The sequence below is a fragment of the Oncorhynchus gorbuscha genome, linkage group LG24 (assembly GCF_021184085.1).
Source record: "Oncorhynchus gorbuscha isolate QuinsamMale2020 ecotype Even-year linkage group LG24, OgorEven_v1.0, whole genome shotgun sequence".
Lineage (NCBI taxonomy): Eukaryota > Metazoa > Chordata > Actinopteri > Salmoniformes > Salmonidae > Oncorhynchus > Oncorhynchus gorbuscha.
In genome coordinates, this window is record NC_060196.1 from 53322478 (window position 1) to 53342112 (window position 19635).

The window sequence follows — 19635 nt, forward strand, 5'->3', positions numbered from 1 at the left end:
CGAAGCAGATCAGAGCCAAGGGCAATGCAACAACATGAAAATATGTTAGTAAACCCCACACTGAAATTTAACTATATTACCACAAGATTGTGTTAGCTCGCCAAGCTAAAGCATTCACTCACAGAGCTAATGCAACTCTTCAGATATCAGGCAAGGACATACTGTATTACATCATTCAAGCATGGTTCACTGAACCACCTGCAACTTCACCCTCTGACCCCCTCTTCTTCGCTTAGAACAATCCAAGTCAAGGTACCAACCAGCGGGGAATCAAACCTGCATCCTCTGCGCCACAAAACCAAATCAAACACCACCATTACATATAGTTGTTTATAAGATTAAATCCTGAAATGAATGACGTTTTTGCCTATGTAGGCCTACATTCAACTGTTAGAAGTGTTCAGTCTGTCCATTGGTCAGGACAATGGAGGACTCTATCTGATGAGACAGTTGACAGACTAGTAGTCTGGAACGTGGTTGCATTGCACAATGTTCTTGTTCCACTGACCTTGATATATATAACAAGTTTAATCCAGTGCTGTTGTACAACACAATTTCCCCAAAAACAAAGTGGTCTCTGTCTGTACCATAAAGGCAACATGAGCACTTTTAAGATAATCTATAGGCCTATTGATATAAAATCTTGACTTGTCTGCATATGTCAAACGTTATAGGTGCTCCCTTCATAAACAGTGTTGAATGTGTCACTCAGCACAACCCAAAAGATAGGTAGGCCTACGTATCTATACTGTCCATTACAGTTGGTGAGTCCATAAATGATACAGTCCATAGATATTCCTCTGCACAATAAATATGATACATCATGATTCAGGTTTATTCTAGGCCTATGTGGGACACTATATATTAAAAAGACATTCAATACCCTCCCCACTTGAATAAATCCTGTCTGTTATGTGCTAGTCAAAGGGTCTGATTCTTCATGGTGATGGAGAGCTCTAGAAATGGCAGCTGATAGGCAATTTACAATGTGGGCACCAAACGATCATATTAAATAGTATCTGAGAGGACACTGGAGACCTGAGAGTGTTTGCTCTTATGTCATCACATCCTATTCAAAACAGATTATTACAGTGAAAGTCGAGATGTATCAGGTCGAGATGTATCAAGTCGAGATGAATCACTATGTCTTCTCTTGAAAAATAAAACTGTGATTTTTTAATTAGTATCAAGAATAACTCAAGGATTTGTATGTTGTTTAATAAACAGTAAATAAAAAATAGTGATGTTAATGAGTTCGTTATAATGTGTTTACAGTCTCATGGACTTTCCCCAAGAGGGTTGACTGCCCCCTTCATTGATATACAGTGCGGTAATATTCCTTTTTTGTTATTGCTGTACGAGGTTCCCTACTGTACAGTGAAGTGAGGACACAGTCCTTTCAGTCCTTGGGTTGGAACCCTAGTAGTCCAGTGCACCCAATGGGCTTCCTCCCTATGCACATGTAAATCAGACATTACCAGCTTTCAAAGGCTTTTCAGGCCAATGTTTGCCTTGAAACGATCTCTCCAAACGGCCTGATCAGCCGCTCCATAATGAAAGAGAGAGAGAAACGTCTAATTATCTTTTAACATTTAAAGAGAGAAATCCTTTTAGTGAGAGCAGACAGAGGACTCCTTTGATACCTGGGCCGGAGAAGGCTTAAATAACAAAGCAAGAGGACGTGTGAGATGTAACTGTACTACAGGGGGACTACGTTCTCCCTTTATCAGCACTCTAACCTCTGTTCTGCTCTGGAGAGGAGCCTTCCTTTTTGCATTGGCTCCCCATAGAAAGCCAGGAAAGGTAAAACCCAGATGATTAGACTTCGTGTCTTGTCTAAGGAAGGTCAATTCATTGCCATTAGCATTTGTTCCTTCTGATAAAAAGCAAAATAACCCGGCAGATCGGATGACGACGGTGGACGAGATGAGAATGGGAGGGGGGATTTACAGGGGCATTCGTCTTAGCGGCATGAGCTTGTGAAATCGACGCTGTCTGGTAGTGGGGTGTTCTTTCTCCTCTTTTCCAGGTTATTTTGGATGCACATGAGACAAACTTTATCGCAGTCTGGGGCTCAAAGTTGCCTTTATTCTCCAGAGAGTAATGCCCATGTTGCTCTTGTATTCAGACTGGGGCAATGAGTTCACATAGCTACTATTACCCTATACTTGACTTATTCACTGAAATTGCTATCTGTATTGTGCTGGAGAAGGTTTTCATTCATTAAAAACTGGTTTTGTTGAAAAAGTGCTATTTCATTTTCACACATCAGACATGCAATTGGATTTGTTACTAAGTTATAATTCTTAACTGTACTTTACGATTGTATCTGCTGCTGAAAATGGAACCTGTTATTTTATTTTGTGTGTAATGTATTTTGTTTGTGACTCTCTTTTTAATTCTTATAAAAAAAGAACAAAAAAAACAAGACTTCCAATTGGATTTGGCATCTGTGAATCAAAAGCCCGCATATACTATCCTTAGGTCAGTAAGGGCCTGGGGCCCTTTTCCATAACTCTCGTGACTATATAAGCTACCCTGAGGCTACAAAGTCTGCATTGCAAGGCGAGATCCTACTTCCACGTTCACTGCACTTAAAAACTAGTATAAGCTATGTAGAGAGTTTGAAGAGGAATACCAAATGATGAATAAAATCTGCCTGTGCCAAGCTAAGCCTGTTGTTAAGTTTGATAGAATCATGGTTCAGCCTATCAAGCCCATCTAAGGATACTAGCTCTTTAGGATTATGTTAGAATGAAACAGACCCTTGTAACCTTATTTCACTAACTGTTTGGCCCAAAATCAGACCATTTATCCTGACCTTCCCCTCGTCTGGGTTTGCCTTACTTGTTAAATTGGGTTAACATTTCAGTCCAGGATCCCTATTTGGGACCAGGGAATTCCCCCTACCAAGATGCTGCTGTCCACTAGCCTCAAGTGCAGGAAAGTACACACATTTCTCAGGAGAAGTAGTGAGTGTAGTCCTGGCCAGGTGGTCTGATCTGGACAGAGACTGTTCAAAGCTTCCCATCATCAGGGAACCAAATGGTACTCTATTCCTTATTTAGTTCACTACTTTATTGGCTCCGGTCAAAAGTAGCGCACTAAATAGGGAATAGAGTACTATTTGGGATGCAGTTCTAGCAATCATTCCACTATGCTTTCCACTTTGACCTCACTACTTGGCACAGGTTCCCAACACCCCCCCAGAGAGTAACTGTAGCGTAGAGGCTGAACTTTAAAGGGACTGTAGTGTAATGTCTCCTTCAGATAAAAAAAAACACACATAGGAAAGAGAGGGGAAAAGGAAGTTCGAGATACTCCCATGTAACAATAGGGTTTCTGTGATATTTATGTGTGCCTTTTGGGGGAATGAGAGATTCCTTTGAGAGAATGTATGTAGGTAGGAGACATACAAATTCTTACATTAAACCACACAATGAAATCCAATAGGTATGTCAGCGTTTTTTCCTCTTTCACAGGTTGTCCACAATAAGCAGGCCACTCCTCCTTCCGTCCCCAATGGGTGTTGGGATAGGTATAAAAACACCACCACCCCCTTCTGCATCAGGACCAGTTGAAGTGCAATATTGACACCTTTACAGTACAATTCAGGATCCAGACTCTAACCTCAAGGCATGTTGACCAGGTAAGTCAATTATCATTACTATGAGCATGTTTAAGGGTTATTAAATGTATGATGCAGAATATGCCATGTCTTAATGGACGCTACGTGATTTTAATGAGCTTTACATCTTTAATTTGAATGTTATTTTGCGTATTTTACCTCTTTTTGATGCCACTATACCTTTGCAATGAAACATAAAATAAAAAATGTAGGTGGGGGTGGCGCCAAGAGTGTGCAAAGCTGTCATCAAGGCAAAGAGCGGCTATTTGAAGAATCTCAAATATAAAATAGATTTAGATTTGTTTAACATTTTTTGGGTTACAACATGATTCCATATGTGTTATTTCATAGTTCTGATGTCTTCACTATTATTCTACAATGTAGAAAATAGTAAAAAATAAAGACAAATCCTTGAATGAGTAGGTGTTGTAAAACTTTTGACCGGTAGTGTAGGGTTTTTCAATAGAACGTTGATTTAAAATGCACCATTAAGATGCTACATTGATTAAAGAACGCTCTCAGGTCAATGTGAAAAGATTGTGGACAATTTCAGAAGTCCTTTGCTGGCACTTCGACTGAAATATTAATCAAACAGACAGTTGATTAGAAGGATTTGGTGTCTGATTGGAAATTTGAATTCAGAATAACAGATGGTCTTAAAATAACAGGCATGGAGTACCAAAGTGAAAGAGTCTGAAATAGAGAAGCTGTCAAGGCCAGTGATCAGCACTAAGAACCCTAATCTGCTCCAGGGCCGCAGTACTAATATGGCTGACCCTGTAAAACAACACATTTCACTGCACCTATCGGGTGTATGTAATAATACAAAATATAAATAAATACTATCTAGTCTGCAATTTGCAGAGCAAAATTGGTTTTAAATTCCTCTTTTGAAATTCTGTTTCCAGGAATTTTCTCATCCTCTGCTCTCTGGCAGCTGTGCTAGTACAAGCTGACCTCGATACTAATAGCAGTAAGTGTTGGCATAATGACTGAATACAGTAACACAGCTGCTGAATCAAACAGTATGTACAGTAACATTAGCAGACAGTAATTAATTGTTAATAATTAGTCATTTACAGTATCTTGTGTGTTTCGTGTGATACTTTCAGATCATGCTGCCCAAGCCATGTCCACAGGTAATCACAGACGTCTGAGCGACGTTCTTCTTTTGCTGAACTTCTATGCTGACCTTTGTGCAACTTTAAAATCATTCAAATTAATAGCCCATGTAAAGAAAGACCAATTGCTATCTTATTCTGAACCATACTGCCTTTTCTTACAAACAGATAAGGACTCAACCTCGGATGAAGCACCAACTGGTAAGAGCATTATCACCTCATCATGGGGCGGCAGTGTAGCCTAGTGGTTAAGAGCGTTGGACTAGTAACCGGAAGGTTGCAAGTTCAAACCCCCGAGCTGACAAGGTACAAATCTGTCGTTCTGCCCCTGAACAAACAGATAAGGACTCAACCTCGGATGAAGCACCAACTGGTAAGAGCATTATCACCTCATCATGGGGCGGCAGTGTAGCCTAGTGGTTAAGAGCGTTGGACTAGTAACCGGAAGGTTGCAAGTTCAAACCCCCGAGCTGACAAGGTACAAATCTTTCGTTCTGCCCCTGAACAGGCAGTTCCTAGGCCGTCATTGAAAATAAGAATTTGTTCTTAACTGACTTGCCTAGACTTGCCTAGTTAAATAAAGGTAAAAAATATATATTTAAGAAATTGTCTGACTCCTTACAACCAAGCCTAGTCTTATCTATAATCCGTGGTCAATATACCCATTCATAACGGTAAATCTCTGCTTCTTCCACAGAGATCATGAACGCCATCTCCTCGGACCAGTCTAACCGTGAGCACAGTAGAGAGGGGAGGGGTGTGTTGTCCGACCTATGGGAGAGGGGAAGCTCTGGCCTGGTTCTGACTCTGGCAGGGAGTGTGCAAGTGCACATGTCGGGAAGAGAGTGGATGATTGGAATGCAACCTATCGCCCTCAGTAAATATGGGTGGGTCTTGTAGTCTTGACTAGCCCAGGTCAGATGGTTGTTTGTCAGCTGAGTCATATACCAGGTAAGCATTTCACTGTTGTATTTGGCTCATGTGACAAATAATATTTGATTTGTTTTGAGTCACAGACCCCACCCCTTGTGACACGAGACTTGCTTGTAAACTCAGGCAGGTTGAGACTGGTTACTCGAAAGTCAAATAAATCAATTTTCTCGAGAGAGTGGAAGTACAACAGTGGTGTAACTATGGCGACTGTGTAAGGGATAAACAGGTAAACCGTGCACTCTGAAAGTTACGTTTCCTTATTATTTGTTGTTGTCAGAATGAGCTGAATTAACATGTTTTATCTACAAATCTATGCCACATAAGTGATGTTAAATGACTAGTTCTAGAACATGCTGCCTGTCACCTTTGTGACAGGCAGCATGGGGATAACGTGAGGTTTTGTTTTGTGCATGGATGTTCCGGAGTGTTCCTGAGTAGACCAGAGAGATATCACTGCCTCTCAATGTAGATTGGAGTCAAAATCACAGACACAAATATAAGTGACCTATGGGAAGGGCTATACAAACCGACTAAACCATGTCAGAAAAGTCTGTGTATCCCTTTCAATGACTCAGAACCAACCAAAACAGAGAAATGCTGGAACTTTTGTCCTACACCTCCATCTAGTGGTAATTATTATATCTTGCAACATTTCCTCAGTATAGGGAAGCTTGCTGGCAGACAGTAACATTTGTTTCATAAATGTTGAAGCAAGGCAATATGGTGATGTTGTTTCTTAATTTTGATTATGCCATTTTTGTGCAATTTGTTAATAGATAAGCCACAGTATTACAATGGAGGCTGGTGGTAGGGACTTTTTAATTCTCTGGTGTGGTATAATAGCAGATTAGCAAATACCACAACATTAAACACAATGAAATGTGATGTCTTTGAAATGAACTACCGGTAAACATTATTTAGACAAAAAACGTATGCCTCGCTCTGTAACATGTCAACATGTCTCATCTTAGATGTAAGCCGCACAAGTGTAGAAGTTGGACAAGATGGTGAGTTTTGTATTCACAATAAAACTACTGAATGAATATTGGTAAACAAAAATGAAGAATGAAGCAATAAACCTAATTGTGTGGATATCTAAAGTATCAGTTTATAATTTGTTTCCCGACAGCTTCTAAACCTAACGGGGTGACTGGACCTGGTAGGTGTCTTTTTGATATGTGTTGGTATATAACACCTATATCGGATTCATTTAGTAAACATGTACGGCTATGAGAAGAAACAAATCAAATATGAATGTGATTAAATTCCTTGACGTGATTGCTTCTTTTTCCAATAGGTGGCACGACAAACAGTGTTGAGGACCGTGAAGGTAAAAGACTCAAATCAAAAACAAACACATGCACACACCTTGTCAATACAAAGCACAAATATCTCAGTTGTATCATTCTAGATATTAAAAGTGGATTTTTTTTGTCAAACGGTGCATGACAAACCAGTCAAATGTGTGTAAAGTTCCACAATTAAGTTTCACATGACCTATTTTTCAGAGGATGAAAGCTCCGATGAAGGTGTGAGAATCGTTCCTCCACCTCCTCCTCCTGCTGCTCCACAACAGAAGTCACGGAAGTTAGTTGGGCCAGCAGGTGGTAACCGAAGAAAGGCAGCAGCACCAAAACAGAAGAGGAGATCACGGCCCTCTCGTCGTCAACCCTGAAACGCCACAAACACACACAAAGGCAGACATTTCATTTTAGTGATTATGTAGAAAAAAAACATGTTGTATCTTATTACTGTGTATGCCATAACATGGACATGTACAGAACCGTACACACATGATGAAGCTGTTTTCTGTATCTTGGGCTGTAAAACAAAGTCAGCATGACATGGCATATTGTTTACTTTAACACCTGTGGAACAACTCAGTGGTAGGTTCAATACAAACTTATGGGGCCTTCCTCTGTGAATAAAATGTACCATTGCATTTACCATTTAATGTGATGACATGACAACAGGCCCAAAAACACCAGTCTGAGACCAGTTCACACATCCATTGAAATCCAGGATGAGGCATGCTTTTTGCAGCATCATGACTTGACACTGACCTTGAGAGCCAATGAAACTGCTCTAAATTCACCAACCTGTTTTAACCTGTTGGGGATAGCGTGCCCATAGTAAACATAATAAGTAAAGTTATTTGGATTTTTACAAAGGACCTCCTTCACATGAAAATAAACTCAGCAACAAAAAAAACATCCTCTCACTGTCAACTGCGTTTATTTTCAGCAAACTTAACATGTGTAAATATGTGCATGAACATAACAAGATTCAATAACTGAGACATGAACTGAACAAGTTCCACATACATGTGACTAACATAAATTGAATAATGTGTCCCTGAACAAAGGGGGGATCAAAATCAAAAGTAACAGTCAGTATCTGGTGTGGCCACCAGCTGCATTAAGTACTGCAGTGCATCTCCTCCTCATGGACTGCACCAGATTTGCCAGTTCTTACTGTGAGATGTTACCCTACTCTTCCACCAAGGCACCTGCAAGTTCCGAGACATTTCTGGGGGGAAGGGCCCTAGCCCTCACCCTCTGATCCAACAGTTCCCAGACCTGCTCAATGGAATTGAGATCTTGGCTCTTCGCTGGCCATGGCAGAACACTGACATTCCTCTCTTGCAGGAAATCACGCACAGAACGAGCAGTATGGCTGGTGGCATTGTCATGCTGGATGGTCATGTCAGGATGAGCCTGCAGGAGGGGTATCACGTGAAGGAGGAGGATGTCTTCCCTGTAACACAGTGTGGAGATTGCCTGCAATGACAACAATCTCAGTCCGATGATGCTGTGACACACTACCCCAGACCATGACGGACCCTTCACCTCCAAATCGATCCTGCTCCAGAGTACAGGCCTTGGTGTAACGCTCATTCCTTCGACGATAAATGCGAACCCGGCCATCAACCCTGGTGAGACAAAACCGCGACTCGTCAGTGAAGACCACTTTTTGCCAGTCCTGTCTGGTCCAGTGACGGTGGGTTTGTGACCATTGGGTGACGTTGTTGACGGTGATATCTGGTCAGGACCTGACAACAGGACTACAAGCCCTCAGTCCCGCCTCTCTCAACCTATTGTGGACAGTCTGAGCACTGATGGAGGGATTGTGCGTTCCTGGTGTAACTCGGGCAGTTGTTGTTGCCATCCTGTACCTGTCCCTCAGGTGTGATGTTCGGATGTATTGATCCTGTGCAGGTGTTGTTACATGTGGTCTGCCACTGCGAGGACGATCAGCTGTCCGCCCTGTCTCGCTGTCTTAGGCATCTCACAGTACAGACATTGCAATGTATTTCCCTTGCCACATCTGCAGTTCTCATTTCTCCTTGCAGCATGCCTAAAGCACGTTCACGCAGATGAGCAGGGACCCTCGGCATCTTTATATTGGTGTTTTTCAGTGTCAGTAGAAAGGCCTCTTTAGTGTCCTAAGTTTTCATACCTGTGACCTTAATTGGCTACCGTCTGTAAGCTGTTTGTGTCTTAACGACCGTTCCACAGGTGCATGTTCATTAATTGTTTATGGTTCATTGAACAAGCATGGGAAACAGTGTTTAAACCCTTTACAATGAAGATCTGTGAAGTTATTTGGATTTTTACAAATTATCTTTCAAAGACTGGGTCCTGAAAAAGGCATGTTTCTTTTTTTGCTGAGTTTACCTCCATTTCTAAGGGAGCGCACACACTGCACTGAATGTCATGTGCCATTCATCTGCTGTTCATTTACTGCTCGTTCACCGCGTGTTTGACTGCCAACATTTCTACATGTAGAATCGGTTTGCACTCGGTTAGCAAATTACGGCTGGTGGTCAGAGGTGCTAAGTACTCTCGGCGGTCAAACGCTACCGGTCTGTCTATACTAGACTCTTGCTATTTTGATTATTAGCCAGTTGGTGGAAATATGGAGTTACGAACTAAGACAAATAACTGTCCTTAGCTAAGGTGAAAAGACTAGATATAATTTATCAATTATATTTTTCATCATCCTTTACAGAAAATTGTTAAAGAAATCACAGAATCTCTCTCAGAGTTGAGGACAATACAGTACATTTGACTGATGCCACCTACCAGAAGGCTGTTAAACTGTACTCAGTCTTGGCATAGATTTAGTGGATAGCCTAAAAATAACCCTACTCTCCAACACAAAGCCAGTGTTTCAATCCAAAGTGTTTCTTAGTTTTTTCTAATCCACACTTTTATACACACAGTATTTGACACATTTTGTATTAAACATGTTTGATGAATATACATAGCAAAACATGTTTAAGTGTAAACCTCTGTCACTTACATCTCTAAATAAACTTATTTTTTCTATTTCTACTTGACCGATTTCCATTCTTGAACCATGTCTGATTGTTAAAAATGAATCAAATTGAGATTGTATTCCTACATAACAAATAGGATAAAAAAAATGGTGCTTTATTTACAGTAAATGTCCTTGATTAGCTGGCATTTCAGAATACTCTTCTTACTCTAACATGTGAACTCTTGATAGAACACCCCCATGTTCTACTTTAAATCATTTCTAACTGTTTCAAGGCAGGGTATCTGGAAATGCAAATTAGACATGCAAATATGAGGATGAAAGTAGACCCAAGTACAATGCTAATAATATTTAATTAATTTTATTACCATTTTCCATCTTATTATATACTGTAAGTGGTCTTTTTGGTACAGTTCATACAATTAAGTGCAACCATATTTTGTTTACAATGGGGGTGTGCACACTGCTCTGTTTCTGACCTGAAGCTTCCTGTGTTCTGAATACCAATCCTGGAGTCACTGCTCTGTTTCTGACCTGAAGCTTCCTGTGTTCTGAATACCAATCCTGGAGTCACTGCTCTGTTTCTGACCTGAAGCTTCCTGTGTTCTGAATACCAATCCTGGAGTCACTGCTCTGTTTCTGACCTGAAGCTTCCTGTGTTCTGAATACCAATCCTGGAGTCTGCCAATATGAGTCTTGTGCTTTTCTCCAGCGTAGTATTACTCTGGCATGCACTGTTTTACCATTTCTAAACAACCTAGTGTATATATTTGACATTAGTGACCCCATTACCTGTGTGACTGCACAGAAAGTGGGTAACCCTACTCGAGGTTGCTTCTAGTGTAATGGGATTTTTCAGCAACCTGAAATATAGTCCGACTTTTAATCCCCACACTGAGCCATCAGAGTTATGAACCACCAATACAACAACAGCATTACCTGTTCTATTCCCTCCATAAAGGTCAAGCCATTCTCAGTCACACACTGAAGCTGATACTCACCCGCTACTGGACACCCCTGACTGTTTCCCTGTGACGTCTGCAGTCCGATACGTTCAACTTCTGGTGCCGGCATGAGCCCTTTTCGGATGGATAAGCCCCTGGATCCGGCCCCTCCTCAGAGAGGGGCAACCAGGGTCTACTTTCTCTCTCAGCCGAATCCCACACCACCATGCAAGAAGGTTTAAGAGGACAAGCCTATCTTATGAGACATTAAGACTACCTCCACTGCCCATCCTTCACTCCATCCTCCCAGATCTTATATTTTCTTTGAGGGGTTTGACTTCTAAAGTGACACACAAACACACACTGGCAGGACAAAACAACACTCAGCCCGGTTCCTCCAGATTCTGTCGACCTTTTATGGGTCACTGGTCTCCGGTGTCACCTTCCTCTGCTGGGTTTCCCCCCGCTTTCGCTGCGACCACAAAACGGCCTGTGTTGCAGGTATATCTCAGTGAGGAGAAGGCTCTATGTTTATCTCTCTGTACCACCTCAGTGTGCTTCTTGGTTGTGTTAGCATGTTTCATGAAAGGTTGTAAAGGTTTGCAATGTTTGAAAGAGGTTAACGACAAACCTATCCTGCCTTATACAGTGCATTTGGAAAATATTCAGACCCCTTGATTTTTTTCCACATTTTGTTATGTTACATCCTTATTCTAAAATGGATTAAATAAAAAATGTTCGTCATCAATCTAAACATAATACCCCATAATGGCACAACGAAAACAGTATTTTTGAAATTCTTGCAAATGTATAAAAAATTTAAAACAGAAGTAACTAATTTACCTAAGTATTCAGACCCTTTATTGAGCTCAGGTGCATCCTATTTCCATTGATCGTCCTTGAGATGTTTCTACAACTTCATTGGAGTCCACCTGTGGTAAATTCAACTGATTGGACATGATTTGGAAAGACACGCATATAAGTTCCCACGTTTGACAGTGCATGTCAGAGCAAAAACCAAGTCACGAGGTCGAAGGAATTGTCCGCAGAGTGAGACAGGATTGTGTTGAAGTACAGGTCTAGGGAAGGGTACAAAAACATGTATGCAGCATTGAAGGTCCCCAAGAACACAGTGGCCTCCATCATTCTTAAATGGAAGAAGTTTGGAACCACCAAGACTCTTCCAAAGCTGGCCACCCTGCCAAACGAAGCAATCGTCAGAGAAGGGCCTTGGTCAGGGAGGTAACCAAGAACCCGATGGTCACTCTGACAGAGCTCCAGAGTACCTCTGTGGAGATGGGAGAACTTTCCAGAAGGACAACCATCTCCGCAGCACTCCACCAATCAGGCCTTTATGGCAGAGTGGCCAGAAGCCACTCCTCAGTAAAAGGCACATGATAGTCTGCTTGGAGTTTACCAAAAAGGACTCAGACCATGAGAAACAAGATTCTCTGGTCTGATGAAACCAAGATTAAACTCTTTCGCCTGAATGCCAAGCGTCACTTCTGGAGGAAATCTGGCACCATCTTGTTTTTCAGCGGCAGGGACTGGGAGACTAGTCAGAATCAAGAGACAGATGAAATGAGCAAAGTACAGAGATCCTTGATGAAAACCTGCTCCAGAGTGCTCAGGACCTCAGACTGGAGCGAGGATTCACCTTCCAACAGGACAAAGCACACAGCCAAGAAAATGCAGGAGTGGCTTCTCGACAAGTCTCTGAATGGTCTTGAGTTGCCCAGCCAGAGCCCGGACTTGAACCCGATCGAACATCTCTGGAGAGACCTGAAAATAGCTGTGCAGCGACGTTCCCAATCCAACCTGACAGAGCTTGATCGGATCTGCAGAGAAGATTAGGAGAAACTCCTCAAATACAGGTGTGCCAAACTTGTACCAAAGAAGACTTGAGGCTGTAATTTCTGCCAAAGGTGCTTCAACAAAGTATTTATTTCGCAAAAAAAAAAGCACCCAAAAAATATTTTGCTTTATCATTATGGGGTATTGTGTGTAGATTGATGAGGAAAAACAACATTTTAATCAATTTTAGAACAAGGCTGTAACGTAACAAAATGTGGAAAAAGTCACGGGGTCTGAATACTTTCAGACTGCACTGTACACTCCCTTAGAGTTGTGCAAAGGAGCTCTATCCCAACAGCAGCCTGTGTGGAATGGTATAGCGGTTTAAATAAAATGGTGGGTAAACTCTAATCGCCGGTCTCTGTGAAAAAAGTAACGCTTCCTCTACTTTCAATGCATTTTTCTGCAAAAGGTGGGTAAAGTGTTGGGCAAAACAAAAAGTGGGTAAACTGTGTTTACTTGCATTTACCCTCCACTACACCCCTGCCTGTGTTCTCTTTGTGCCCATTGACAAACTCCCCACGTCGGCCGTTTAGATTGGCGGTCCTTCATAGAATCCCTTCCTCGTTACCTACAGTATATGTGACAAAGGAAATCTGAGAAGAGCTCCCAAATCAATATAGGAAACAATTCAACTTTCTATTGTTGCCATGACTTGGATTAATACATTACATCCTAAAACAGCTTTAAAGGTGAACTGATTAGCTAAAGTTACAGCAGCATCAATTAAACTCAGCACAGACTCTGAACACAACAACTTTAAAGCGGTTTAAAGCTCCATCTTTCCTTTCTCTGATGTGCTGTAATTCAAAAACCTTCCTAACACTAGGTGGCAGAAAGACAAATATGTTCTGTTGCTCCAGTCTTTCACTTAACTCACATGAAAAAGGATCATGCTCCCTGAAGTATTACATTTCAAACTGACACAGGATCATAGAAATATCTCCTGCATGTTTGTATTTTGTCCAAGGTTTTTGTAGGGACCCAATTCTGAACTGAATTCAGAAAAGGATGTAGCTACTATAAAGTTCAGCTAGTATGTCCCATATGAAGTTTGAGTAAGCCCATCCGTGCACAGTTCATCAGGTGGGGGCATCACTGCTGCCCCCTGCTGCTCCTGGGAAGTATTGCTGACAAGTAAGATAAAGTGATTCCATTGATTCTTTCCACTGAATTTAGTAAGACGGCATTTGTTGTCCTAACTTTTCACAAGACAAACCACAGTGAATACAAATTAAACAAGGGTGAAGAACTAATATCATAATCACACATAATAAATCAAATGAAGAACTACTGTTTTTAAATTTGTATTAGGCCTTTTTAGAGACCAGGCCAAACACAAACTTCAGAAAAGTTTATTGCTCACTGAGGGCTGTAAAATATGAAAAGGCAAACCAGTTTCTCTCTGCGTGACTTCACCATCATTAAACACAGACACTGAGGTAGTTACGATTAGTGCCTGGGAGGGGGGCATTAGTCAGAACTAACTGGTAACTTATTTTCTCTCAGGCTGGAGGCATACCTCAACCACCCAACACGGTTGCTATGGACACCCAACAACAAGAACAGGGGTAAGGTGTAGTATAGTAGTGGGATTTCGACCATGTCCCAGTCAGTTAGGCCTATAGAGAAAGAGGTGGGACTCTTGTTAACCAATACCATTTATTATGTTAACTCTTCTGCAGGATCTGGGGTTTCCAAGTCCTGAGTAATCTCTCTTACTCTCATTAAGAGCAGTTTGCATGCATACCACTGGCTTCCAACTGTGAAGAAAACAGTTGAGGAAACCGAGCAATGAAAAGAGTTTGGCTGGCTAGCTTGTGCTTTCACTGAATGTTCTCCATCTTCTAACAGAGGTGTCTGTCTTCGAGATTTACCTTTCTCTTTTTTAGTGGATCTCTCATTTAACCTCACTGTGTTGTTGTCTATTTCCAGGCCTGTGACTGTAGCTTTATAGGGCATGGCTACTGAAGGGTATGGCGTGCAAGCAGTCAGCTAAAGGAACAAGCCTTTCCTTATGACGCTGCACATTCACAGGCAAGGACTCTGTTTCCAAAGAGGGATTAGCTATACAGGACTGGTTTTCAAAAGAGGGATTTCTACAGCTCACGTATATATGCACATGTATCATTTGTTCCTGGTTTCAGCCATGATCACAGAGAGAACCATGACAATACATAATGAATTCCATAAAAACAGCCCCCCTCCATAGGCCACAGTGTTATTTTTAAATGTGATAAAATATTTGGTATGGCCCTTCCAAATGGACACAAACAATGTTCTTACCACGTCTTTTCAACAAAGAAAGAAATGTATGTTTTTCATTCTTAGGACATTGAAACAACATGGAAAATTAATTGGATTTGCAAAAAAAATCATAATTATCGTAAAGGATGTTTTTGCATTTTTGTCTTTTATTCACCCAATTTTGAACCGAATTCCAATGACATGGTTCACATGTTGGTCGATTTCACTTTGAATATACTTTAGTTGACAACTCAATCAAATTGACATCTGTCAATACATTATTAATACAAAGTAAATATATTGAATTCAATGCAAAAAGGTATGCTTCAACAGTATTGATGCTTAAGTAAACACACTGCATTCATTGCAAAGAGCTATACTTCAAGAGTGCTGACTCATACGTCAATACTTTGCATTCAATGCAAAATAGGTGGTGATAAAGCTGCAATGAGTAAATGTGTTTCCTTTTTGATGACATTACAACAATATATTTGAAAATGTCACAAAATAGATACAATCTGGCATGTTCCTCTCTATTTCCAGTCAACACTTGCCTAACCAGGAAGTCCCTTGACATAGTCAATTATTGTCTGACAGAGATGTGGCAAACACAGCCGCTAACATTACAATGGCTTGCGAAAGTATTCACCCCCCTTGGCATTTTTCCTATTTTGTTGCCAAACCAGGAAGTCCCTGGAATTAAAATGGATTATTGGGGGCTTTGTATCATTTGATTCACACAACATGCCTACCACTTTGAAGATGCAAAATATGTTTCATTGTGAAACAAACAAGAAATAAGACAAAAAAACAGAAAACTTCAGCGTGCATATAGCTACTGTTTGTTTCCATGGTCACCTTGCCCTGATTAAAAGCAGTGGTTTGCACTTTCAGTTTTGCCCAAATGCTGCCATCAATCAACGGTTTCTGGTTGGGGAAGGTTTTAATAGAGGCTGTGGGTACAACATCACCGATGCACTTGCTAATAAACTCGCTCACCGAATCAGCGTATTCATCAATGTCATTGTCTGACGCTATCCGGAACATATCCCAGTCCACATGATAGAAGCAATCTTGAAGCGTGGAATCTGATTGGTCGGACCAGCGTTGAACAGACCTGAGCACGGGCGCTTCTTGTGTCAGTTTCTGGGAGCAACAAATTGGAGTCGTGGTCAGATTTTCCGAAAGGAGGGCAGAATAACAATGATCCAGGGTTTTACCAGCCCGGGTCGCGCATTCGATATGGTGATACAATTTAGGGAGCCTTGTTTTCAGATTAGCCTTGTTAAAATCCCCAGCTACGATAAATGCACCTTCGGGATATATGGATTCCAGTTTAGATAGAGTCAAATGAAGTTCTTTCAGGGCCGTCGATGTGTCTGCTTGGGGGGGGGGGGATATACACGACTGTGATTATGATCAAACAGATAATGCGGTCGGCATTTGATTGTAAGGAATTCTAGGTCAGGTGAACAAAAGGACATGAGATCCTGTATGTTGTTATGATCACACCATGTCTCGTTAATCATAAGGCATACACCCCCATAACTATAGGACTGACAAGAGCAGGGTCAAAGATCAAGCACTGATCTCTATCTCTCTAGCCAAGTTGAAAAACTTGGATCTTGAATCTGCATTAACACATTTGTCAGTATGTTTAAACTGGAAGGTTGTTGAAATTGTGTAAGGTCATACCTCACACTTGATAGTCCACACCCATGTTGGGAAGTTATATGTTATTTCAAATTGTATTGTTGAGGACCTTTCAAAAGCCAACTAGTGAACCACTGAATATGGATAAATATGTCATCTGACACCATTGATATTGAAACCCAATTTAATCCATTCTACCACAGTATCTTCATTGCTCTGTTTTGTCTAATCACAAGAGTCCAACAGACTCTATGTCGTCATTATACAACAGCATCCCTCCTCAACTGATCAGCTTGTTCTATCAAAACTGAACATTAAACAAAGACGTTTCACTGGGTCTGCTACCTCCCTTATTTACAGTTAAGCTTTTTTTCAGAGAGATTTCAATAGATTGAATTGTAATACGATGCAATTCGTTTGAAATGCCAAGCAAGCAACCTAGTAAGCAAAAACCTGAGTTCACTCCCATGTTCATTCACTGAAATGTTGTGTGACTGAAAATAACAAGGAATGAGGACTATTGAGGTGTTCTGAGAAATCTCCCGGGGGTTTCCAGGCATCGAGAATCAGGAAGAAGCAAAGGAGAAAGAGAAAGATATCAAATGCTTATTTGTTACACAGGCTAACTAATTGACTGTGTCGAAAAGCTTAGTCCTACTGCCCATTATAAGGTGGAAAAGCCCCTTCTGAAAGATAGCATCTGTACCAAGCTTATTAATGGTACTGAGTCATTTAAATGAGCCTCTACAACCTGACTATAGCTCTTTTGAATTGTCTGCAACTTAGGCCCACTAGTATAGGATGGAAAGACCCTTCTTAGTCAGATATGGAGGACTCATTGTGGGCCGTTGCCAACACAATGCTAAACTGAAGACCCAAATGAAGCTAACAGCAGGGGTTTAATATCAGTGGAAGCTAGCTAATAATCTATTATTCTGTTAAACCAGTAATCTATTATCTTTATCTCAGTGATCACCTATTCACCCATTTACCATACAAACGGTTAGCATTAGCATCAGATTAGCGTCTGAAACAGTCAATCCCCAATCCTCAAAAGAGTTTAATCTGACCAGAAAAGACCCATTATAATCCTGCCAGTGTGGTCTCTTGCATGTGAAAATGTCATATCTGACTGTTTTCATCAAGTTAGTAGAAGAGTTTTTTAGTTGTAACAAATAAACGTTCTGACAAGAATTCAAGAACAGTTTCGGTTGGTTCGTTCTCTTCAAATGCGGCTTAAATGCCTCAGAGTGTGAGTGTAAGTCTCTGATGCAACTTGTTTGATGTGAAATGATTAGGTTGATAATGTAACAACTGTTTGTCCATAAGGATAATACTAAAGCTCTCCGTGTTTATCTTTACATCAAAGTCTTAAAACGTAGCACGCTGAATCATAATCATCACTAATGAAGTGAGAGTTGAGTGGGGGGAATAAAGTCACAGACTATCACAGAGGAGCATAACGACTGTTAGAGGTCTTCATTAAAACCTTACAACGCTTTAAACATGTTAGAAAGCTCGTAAACATGGAAACATCAAGGCACATTATATGCCTTGACGTCTGTGTCATGTTCTCTGTTTCAACCATTATAAACCTCATGAACATATTCTCTCTACTGCTTTAGGAAAACGAAGAAAGACTGAAGGTTTCTCAACAATATCATTTTCCCAACACAGGATTTGAGGAAGTCTTTTTTGTTGTTGTTGAAGCAACCCATTCAACACAAACACTGAGTATACAAACATTAAGAACACATGTTCCTTCCATGACATATACTGACCAGGTAAATCCAGGTGAAACCTATGATCCCTTATTGATGTCACTTGTTAAATCCACTTCAATCTGTGTAGATGAAGGGGAGGAGACAAGTTAAAGAAGGATTTTTCATTCTTTAAACAATTGAGAATTGGATTGTGTATGTGTGCCATTTAGAGGGCGAATGGGCAAGACCAAACATGTAAGAGCATTTGAATGGGGTATTGTAGTAGGTGCCAGGCGCACTGGCTTGTATCAAGAACTTCACGCTCAATAGTTTTCCATGTGTATCAAGAATGGTCCACTACCCAATGGACATCCAGCCAACTTGACACAACTGTGGGATGCATTGGAGTCAACATGGGCCAGTAACCCTGTGGAACACTTTCGACACCTTGTTGAGTCCATGCACCAACGAATTGAGGCTGTTCTGAGGGCAAAAGGAGGTGCAACTCAATATTAGGAAGATGTTCCTAATGTTTGGTATGCTCCATGTATATTAAATTAAAGTCATGAATTCTGTGCCATTGTTCGTTCCATAAACTTCATAAATAGCCTGTTCCTCTACTGCTATGAACTCTCAGATCAGAGGGGGACGGGTTAGTGTGTAAGCTATGAGTGTGTGTGAGGGGCTGAGGGTTTTTAATGGGAGATATGGGGGTAGATTCAGATTAGAGGGGGACAGGGTTAGTGTGTAAGCTATGAGTGTGTGTGAGGGGCTGAGGGTTTGTAAAGGGAGATATGGGGGTAGATTCAGATCAGAGGGGGACAGGGTTAGTGTGTAAGCTATGAGTGTGTGTGAGGGGCTGAGGGTTTTTAAAGGGAGATATGGGGGTAGATTCAGATCAGAGGGGGACAGGGTTAGTGTGTAAGCTATGAGTGTGTGTGAGGGGCTGAGGGTTTTTAAAGGGAGATATGGGGGTAGATTCAGATCAGAGGGGGACAGGGTTAGTGTGTAAGCTATGAGTGTGTGTGAGGGGCTGAGGGTTTTTAAAGGGAGATATGGGGGTAGATTCAGATCAGAGGGTACTTTAGAACATGAGCTGTTTGAAAACACAAAGGTGTGAGAGCCTCACGCTCAATCCTGTTTTAAACTAGTTTAATGCTAGCTGTTCTTCTGCAACGCCTCTGTCAATTCAATTCAAAGGGCTTTATTGGCACGGGAATGTAAACATAAAAATATGCCAATGTCAAAGCAAGTGAAATTGACAATAAACA